Below are 9,434 nucleotides of genomic sequence, written 5' to 3' on the forward strand. Positions count from 1 at the left end.
ATATATATATATATATATATATATATATATATATATATATATATATACACACACACAACACACACATTTCACTCAGATTTAATTTTCACTCAGGATGACTCAAACTAATTTCCAAATGCAAATGAATTAAACATGAAACTGTCCCTAAAGCAGGTTAACAATATAATGGTAATACCACAAAGATAATGAGTATCTATAGAAACACAGGTGCATAAATATTGTAAACAGATAAGGTTTAACGCACAACACATAAATACATTGGAATGGTTTTCCATCGTGCTAATTATTATGTTTATCATCAAACTGAAAAAAAAAAAAGTTTTCAAAGTTTTGTGACTCTTGTTTTTAAATCAGCTGATTTTATTATTGTTCTGAAAACACAAAGGTCAATATTTTCTCATAATCATGTTTGAACTTGAAGCCAGTGAAATAGTTTGGATTGAATTTCCAAACATTCAAGTTCTGTCACTCATAAAAGCAACAGAACCTGAAGTCCATTTTTATATTTTGAATCTAAGGACAAATGTCCATGTCCAATTCCAATCAACCATTAGCTTTTGAGTAATGATGAGAGGCATGAAGAACTGATGCTGACATCATTTCAACCTGACAGTCAGTCTGTGTTTGGCTCGTGCAGCCAGTAGATGGAGGCATCGTAGCTCCTGAAAAGAATAAATTCCTCTAACTCTGCTGCAACTTTCATTTTATTGAAAAGCTCTGTCTTAATTAAACACTGATGACTGATACAAATGTGCATTTATAATGTGCCATGTTCATAAAACATAATAATTTTCACATGTCTGTGGATTGTAACTAAAAATACCTGTGGAAGTTTTACAAATCAATCATGTCAGGTTTGTAGTTTTCAACTTAAATCTTTTCAAAATGTCACATTTCTTGCTGTGAAGACCAAAATAAATCTCTGGAGGTTTCTTAAATCAAAACGTGGTGCATTCAGGTGCACTTTTTTTTATTTTCTCTATGGGGCACCATTTTATCTGTTTTAAAAAAGTGATGCTCATTCATCACAACGAAGCTCATTTTTCAGACAGCACTAGTATTGACCAATTGGTTTTCTCTGTATTTGTGATTTATCAAAAGCTCTCCTTTAGTCTTAACCTTGAGACAGAACGATGCTTTCGTCATGCACGAGTTTATTGTTAAAACTAATGAGGATGGTGAGTTCATGTCCTGCAGAGGTTTTGATCCTGAGTCACAGAAGCTCCGACTAACTGGCATCATTTGTTCTTGCTCAGAGGAAGAAAGTTCACCAAATTATTCCTGAAACAAATCATACAGCATTGTATCTCGGTGCAATGATAATAAAGCTTATTCTGATTCTTATATGTAAAACTGAAATAAATGTACTGCGCCCGCAGGACATGAAAATGCACAAAAAAGAATAAATATAAAAGAAAACAGAAACCTCTTGTGATGTGGTTGCTATTGTTTTGTTGAACGCCCATAATAAATGACACTGCTGACCAAACAGCTTCTGAAGTATCAATAATTAGTATTTTCCTCATCGTCCTGTGTTTTGTTGCTGCAGACTGCGTGGCAGGGAAGTGAACCCGCTGCACCCTCAGGCTGGTTCAGTCATTTCCTCTCTTCAGGCCGGGATCTTCCTGTTTGGATTTCTGCAGGACGGAGTCACTCTGACCACGGAAGAATTTGGTCTGGAGTCCACCCCAGCCACGACTTGTTCCTCTTCCTTCCTCAAACAGACTCGGGAGGTGAATCCCACCGTTTGGGAGTAAATACAGAAGTACAGAACGTTTAGGTTTTGATTTTAATGAGTACAAACTGAAACTGAAGAATGGCTTCAATAAACCAGCCTGTCAGTGAACAAACCATCATGTACCCCTTCAGCTTTTAGTACATATGTTAGTTTTATTGAATATAATTTGTATTTATTGTGTCCCATTGTATTTATCTTTTCATATTAACATTGTGACAACATACAAACAAACACAATCGCATGAATACGTTGTTCTGCTGTGCAGCATCGATTCTGTTCAGCTCCACTCGTAAATGTTTAAAAACCTGTAAAGCTAAATCAAACCTCAGACGTGCTTCTTAAAAACAAATGCTGCTGGTTTATTGTTTTGTTTTTGTTTAAAAAAAGAAATGGGCAAGTTTTTTTTTTATAACTTGTCCGCTGCATGTGATGAACAATAAATGGGTTTTCTATGACTTGCAGCGTTTCTTCAGCTCAGGAGGGACGACCAACCAGGTCCAAACTGCCGGGACGCTTTGACTTTAAAATAGACGAGGCAAAAATAAAATGCTTGAGGAAGGTTTGGTGTCTCCATGATCACACGTACAACTGTCTCTGCCTCAACAAACAAACAAAGCTGTCGGTTCGACAAGGTTTTCTCACTTATTTTTATGTTTTACAGGTCGTTGTGTTGTGTTTTTGTCTTTGAGGTCATCATTTGGAAACAGTTTGTAAAAAGTGAATAAAAACCGAGACAAAATGATTTGTTCCATCTACTGTACGGACTTGATCCTGCAGAGCTGAAGGGACCAGCGGGCCTATCTTCAGGATTTACTGTGGCCATGTGTTGGGGTGCCCCCCTGGACAAACGGTCAGTCCATCAGCAACTACAGAATCACATCAGCTAACTTTTGAGTGTCGAAATGTTTTATATTTTCTGAAATTCCTTCAATCAGGATGATTTTTTTAATGCAAACTGAAAAGAGTGGGAGCTGCAGATGCACTGCTGCTTGAATGTTTGAGAACTCTTTATAATTTTCTGCATAAATATGATCTAAAACTTCACCACACAAGTAGAAAATGAGACAAAATATTACACTGAGTCATCTATTTATTGAGGTTCTTTAAATCAAACAGGGTGCTCACTCACACCTGCTCATCATCGCATTGATTGAAAACACCTGACTCTAATTTCACCTCCAAATTAGCTGCTTATCCTAAAATGTTCGCATGATTTTACTACTCACAGATATGTAATATTGGATCATTTTCCTCAATAAATAAATGGCCAGGTGTACTATGTTTGTCTCGTTTGTTTAACTAAGTTCTCTTTATCTAGTTTTAGGACTTGTGTGAAAATCGGATGAAGTTTTAGGTCATATTTATGCAGAAATATAGAGAATTGTAAAGGGTTCACAAACTTTCAAGCACCACTGTATGTGTATTGAACATGAATGCACAGTATGAAACATAAATGATACAAAAAATCAACATGCAGCTGTGTCATAATCTGACAAGAAACTCATTAGTGTGTTTTCTGAAAGGGGGCTGACATTATGAAGCCATGCTGCCCTCCTCACATCTCTAAATATAGAACGTGACATTCAGCCCAAACTGTTTGATTGGCCTATATATCTGTGAAGGCAGATGTTCAAGATTCCAGTGAACGGAGGTGCCTCACCCTGACTTTTATTAATTTATTAATTAGTTTGTGCACTCACCATCATGTTGCCTCTCAAGGTGTTCCTCTTCATCTGGTTTCATCCTCGTGCACATCTTATAAAACATGCAGGGAAACTTTTTGTACTTTTATACGGACTGAGACATTTTGATGTTTTTATTTATAGCAATATGTAAAAAAAAAGTGTTTCTAAAACATTAAACTTAAGTGGATTATGTCGGGTAGAGACATGCATATCTCATTGTTAAAACTTAATGTAGGAGTTGTTCAGACTTTATGTAAAGAAACTTAAACCTAATTTGACAAAATGTTATAAAGCAGCAGAGCTCTGGTTCGTTCCAGTTCTCTTACTCTGACAGGATTAAAAACTAATAATAATAATAATAATAATAATATAAACCAACAACATTCTCACAAGATTTTACTCAAACTTGGGACGAGTTTGTGTGAAATTAAAAATATAAATGAAAAGTTCTTCAATAAAATGAAAATAAACTTAATTCAAAATAAAACCAAGTCAGTCTCAAGGCAGAATAACGTTCGACATCCAAGAAATAAAAAAAAAAAAAAAAAAACATGAATTAAAAAATGAGTGGCAAAACACGACGAGCAACAGACGAGGCAAAACAAACTAATTAAAATAAATAACTGAAAGTCTAAATCTTTACATGAAATAAAACTGTAAAGTAAATGTTCAGACAGAGAGCAGGTGTGATCGTCTGCACATCTGAGTCAGGTGTGAAGATGAAGCAGGTCACACAGCAACACAAACACACAAGAGAGCAAGTGAAGTAAATAAAATAATACAGAAGCTGGAAATATGTTGAACCTGACAAGAAGAAACTCCAAGAATCTAACTCAATAAACTAAAACTCTACAAACATCCAGATTATAACTAAGTCTCATTTATCTTAATGACATGTAAAGCAGCAGGCGCTGAGCAAGGTTCTGACACGTGGAGGGTCTACAACGTGCTGAGCCCTGAGAATCACTGAGCACCAAGTCTACTTTATTTTAACTCTGTCAGAGATAAAGAGTGAAACTTCTAAATTAAAGGTGTTAATTGTATGAAGAGCTTGAAAAAGGCTCGAAACAGTAAAGAGTGATGGTACTGGTGACTTTTGATACATTTCATTTACCTTTCAAAAAAAAAAACAGCACCGTTAAATCAGGCAAAGAGAATAATTAAAACATACATCAATAAATGTTAAAGCAAGTAGAATAAAACATGTACTTGTGTAAAAATGAAATAAAGCAAAGTCAAGCCAACACGTCCACGAATAAAACCCAAGCCTCGGTTGATGAGCTATGAGTGAGGTTCAAATGGAAAAACGTGTTAGAACGACAGGACAGAAGGAGATAACTCCAGAGATGGAAGACAGGACCACAAGTAGAAGATACAATAAGGAGCTGAAAAAAGAAAGAGAAGGGGGGAGGACTGGAGAGGACTGGGGAGTCCAGGTTGGAGCGCTGAAGCATTTCACAGGTTATAAAGAGAAGGTGAGGAGGAGAACCTTCAGCTCAGTGTGAGATTGAATCAGTAGGAGATGGGCTGATGAGTTCAGGAGATGAACCTTCAACCAGTTCAAGTTCATAGATGAGACCAGAGAGCAGAAAATGACCATGATGAGAAGAAGAAGGACCAACGGCCTGAGGGAGACGAGCTGCTGGACGTGTTTAAAAGAGCGTGGACGCAACGAGAGAGGCCAGCTGAGATTTTCTGAATTAAATGTGTTTTCAAACTCACACCTGAGGACAGAATCTCCAGCTGTGACTGAGGAACGCTGACATTAGGAATGGTCATGACAAAATGAGAAGTTATTCTGTATCACGGTGGAGTTTGAGGAATCTTTGGCCAATCAGATGATTTTTATTTTATCTCATTATCTTATAGGAGAAGAGAAGAAGACAAGAGAACAGGAGCTGGGAGTCGTAACAATATGAATACACCTGTTCATTTATTATAATAAAAAAAATAAAACAATGAAAAAATAAATAAAATGGTTTGCATCAAAATATCTTTAAGAAATGATGGACAGGTTGATGAAAAAGAAAATCAGTTTATATTGAAGCTGAACCATAACATGAGGACTAAACCTTAAATTAATTAATTTATGATTCCCAAGTATGATTTACTGTCAACAATAAAATGGTAAAAATCTCTGTTTATGCAGTGATTTTTTATAGAATGCATTTTAACGAGCACTAAAATGATTATTTTTATTTTAAAAAATGAATCAAACAATTTAATTAAATGAAAACAATTGAGCTAAAAGTGTAACAAAGTAAAAACCAACAAGTTAATTAAACTCGGATCACTTAAAGGAACTGAGCCTTGAATCATTTGACATTAAGAACTCAGATTAATAAAAAACTTAATTTGTAAAGTGAATAAAGGCAAACTGGGCAGCACGGTGGTGCAACTGGTAGAGCTGCTGCCTCTCAGCGAGCAGGTCCCTGGTTCAAATCCCGGTCCAGGGACCTTCTGGGTGGAGTTTGCATGTTCTCTCCGTGCATGCGTGGTTTTCTCCGGGTGTTCCGGTTTCCTCCCACAGACCAAAAACATGCATGTTAGGCTGATTGGTAACTCTAAATTGTCCCTAGGTGTGAGAGAGAGTGAATGGTTGTTTGTCTCGTTTGTCTCTATGTGTCCCTGTGATGGACTGGAGACCTGTCCAGGGTGTACCCCGCCCCTCGCACAGTGATTGCTGGACATGGGCATCGGTGACCCCCGTGACCCAAAACGGAATAAGCGGGTGAAGCAAATGGATGGATGGATGAATAAAGTTAGAAACGTTTGGTCATTTGAATTAAATAATTTTATTTCAACCTTGGAATTTATTTTGAGTTAACAAAACTTAAAAATGATCCAAAACACAAACATTTATGTTTCTGTACAGCTTATATGTTGAATGAAGTTACTCCAACATTTAATGAACATTTCCGTGACAGTATTCTTTAATTGAACTGACTTGTTGGAGTTTATAGTCCCCCACTGAGTGGCAGCCAGAGTCATGAGCCCTGTCTCATCTCATTTGTATCGTTTTCTTGTATTCATGTTACATGTAACCAGCTAAAACTATTTAACCTCCTGCATCTTTAAAAAAAAAAGAAGAAGAAGACCGTTACCTGGTGGGGTCATAACTGACGTGACCTGAGATTTCAACTCGTGTGCCCTTGAGCAACACACAAACATTTAGTCCAACGATCATGGCAGTCGTTGTCACTGAACGAGCTGCAGAGCTGCAGCCCTGATTCCTCCATCATCTCAGACAACAAGATGACAGGAAACACAAGCTGAGGTCTGCATGACACAATGGATGTTTTCTGCAGCTCCGTCCGCGCTGCCGGAGTTTCTGCTAAACTTCATCTTGATGTTCTCAGTGATGCAGCTCATTGCACTGAAAGAAGCCGCTCACGTCCCACTTGTCCTTGAGCTGCATCACAGATGAAAGACTTTCACCTTGATCTCTCCACAGAAGCTTCGTTGCACGAGACATGGACGGACATGATTTTTGTGGCTTCTCTGGATTTAAAAAAAACAACCCTGGCATGACTTTGTCGACACACGTTGATCGTTTTAAAGTCCTTATCGTTTTAAGAACAGCCTCTTTCAGCAGTTTACAATCAACTTGGCAGGATGTCTTTTTTTTTTCTGGCTTCTTTTAATAGATAACACATTTTGTTTTTATTGCTGTCTAACTTTAGAGTCAGCTGACGGTGACACGCGTGTTGTTGCAACAGCGTGACTCTTCACACTCGGAGGCGGTGTCACATTCCAGATTCCTCTAAAGGCTCCCAAAGTCACCTTGACCTGTTTGGACAAGTTGTACATTATTCTGTAAAACATTTATTTAAAAGTACATTTTTATTTTCTCGTTCAGATAAATTCAGTGCATCAGTTTTCTGATGAACTAACAACTGCACCATCAAATGTTGAGCTCATCCTAGCTGAGAAGAACATGTTTCATGTGGCAGAAGCTGTGGGATGTGGAAGCAAACACGATCAGCTTCATTGTTGGAGCCACGGAAGATGTGCCCCCTCTCCAACAAACTCGCCTGTGATGTGCCGTCTTTTGCTGCACTGTTTGTGCTTCTCATGGGATGTTTGAGGAGTGCACACTTGGCATTACAACCAAGTACTGAGGTTTGGCCTCAGCCCTGAAGCATGAGAGAATAACAATACTTCTCAAAATGTCAAGTCACCGGCCTGTGCCCACATCTGGTCTTCTCTTCTTGTTCTTGCGTCTTCGTTGTTGAGCTGAACGTTCATCGGCAGGTTGGCACTGATGAGGTGAATGAAGTGAAAAGGCTGTGGTGAACCAACCCAACCAAACCAAGCTGAGGTTAGAGAACAGTGCTGAAAGTGACGGCGTCTCCCCTGGAAATGGGCTGCAGGAGTTTTGTAACCAGTTTCACCACCAGTGTGCAGAACAAGTTGGGGGTTAAAGGTCAGGCCTTGCAAAAGGTAATTAAGGAGATGTCAACTATTGTTGAATGAAGTCACTAATGGCTGAGGCTGAAGTTGGCTGCCAGTGACCACGACACACACCCAGGTTTGATCATCAACAATAAAGATGACTGACCCCTGATAACATCTAAAGAAACGTTGTGCCTAGTTGATTTATACATTTTAATTATGGAGTTTTCCATAAAGCTCCAGCTTGTGTCGCTAACACAAATAGAAATAGAGAGAGAGAGTACCCCGGTCTCGTACAGCATTGCAAATCAAAGTAACTGGATACGTCACAGTTAGTGGGACTGATCAAAAAAACTGCTAGAATATTATAATTATTGAACAACAATTGAGCCTTAATTTTCTTTAGGTATGAAAGCATTTATTGTGATGTGCGTTCTTTCACAAGACAATTTGACAAGTTGTTTGAAAATATAAAAACTATCCTATAGGAGAGTTCATGTCAGGTCAAGGATTTATCCGTGTTGCTGTAAAACCACTGCGCTGTGTGCAGACATACATTTATGTGTCACTGTGTGATATACAGTACATGCACTCAGCGTAGGATCAGGGACACAAAGAAAATGTTATACATAAATAACATTTTCATCATTTTTCACTGTAACCTCTCGGGGTTTCCTGGAGCCAAAAGAAACACATGATGATCAATAGAGCGCACCTATTTGAAACATTTTTATCTCTGCTTTAAACACTTTTTCTTCCCAAATAACATTTGAGTCAGTGAAAAAAAAAACAAAGAACTAATCTGTTTAAAACAAATCATCCTGCTTCAAGGGAAAATAAATGATCAACTTGTATTAGCATTGTAAGTTATCAATAATAAAGAACAACAGAGAGTTGTTGTACACTGCAGATGTTGAGCATGCTCATAGAGCAGTCTTGTTCTTCATGGACAGGAGGCGTCTTCCAAATGCAAAGAACGTCAACCGGTTCCTTAAAAAAGCTAAAATTATGTATTTAGCAACCAAATTATATGATTTTTTTTTATATTGGCTGAGACTAGACATCACTTTTCCTACAACTGATGCTTTAAGGTTCAGTCAGGACTCATTCCTGTGCATCAGTCATTCTTCAGTCATTTGTCAGTCATTCAGCAGTCATTCAGCAGTCATTCTTCAGTCATTCAGCAGTCATTCTTCAGTCATTTGTCAGTCATTCAGCAGTCATTCAGCAGTCATTCAGCAGTCATTCAGCAGTCATTCAGCAGTCATTCATCAGCCATTCTTCAGTCATTCATCAGTCATTCCTCAGTCATTCCTCAGTCATTCAACAGTCATTCATCAGTCATTCATCAGTCATTCTTCAGTCATTCTTCAGTCATTCATCAGTCATTCACCATGCATTCGTCAGTCATTCGTCAGTCATTCAGCAGTCATTCAGCAGTCTTTCATCAGTCATTCAGCAGTCTTTCATCAGTCATTCTTCAGTCATTCTTCAGTCATTCTTCAGTCATTCATCAGTCATTCAGCAGTCATTCAGCAGTCATTCAGCAGTCTTTCATCAGTCATTCAGCAGTCATTCAGCAGTCATTCAGCAGTCATTCAGCAGTCTTTCATCAG

Source organism: Nematolebias whitei, chromosome 4, assembly GCF_014905685.2.
Source record: "Nematolebias whitei isolate Nwh7 chromosome 4, NemWhi1, whole genome shotgun sequence".
Taxonomy (NCBI): Eukaryota; Metazoa; Chordata; class Actinopteri; order Cyprinodontiformes; family Rivulidae; genus Nematolebias; species Nematolebias whitei.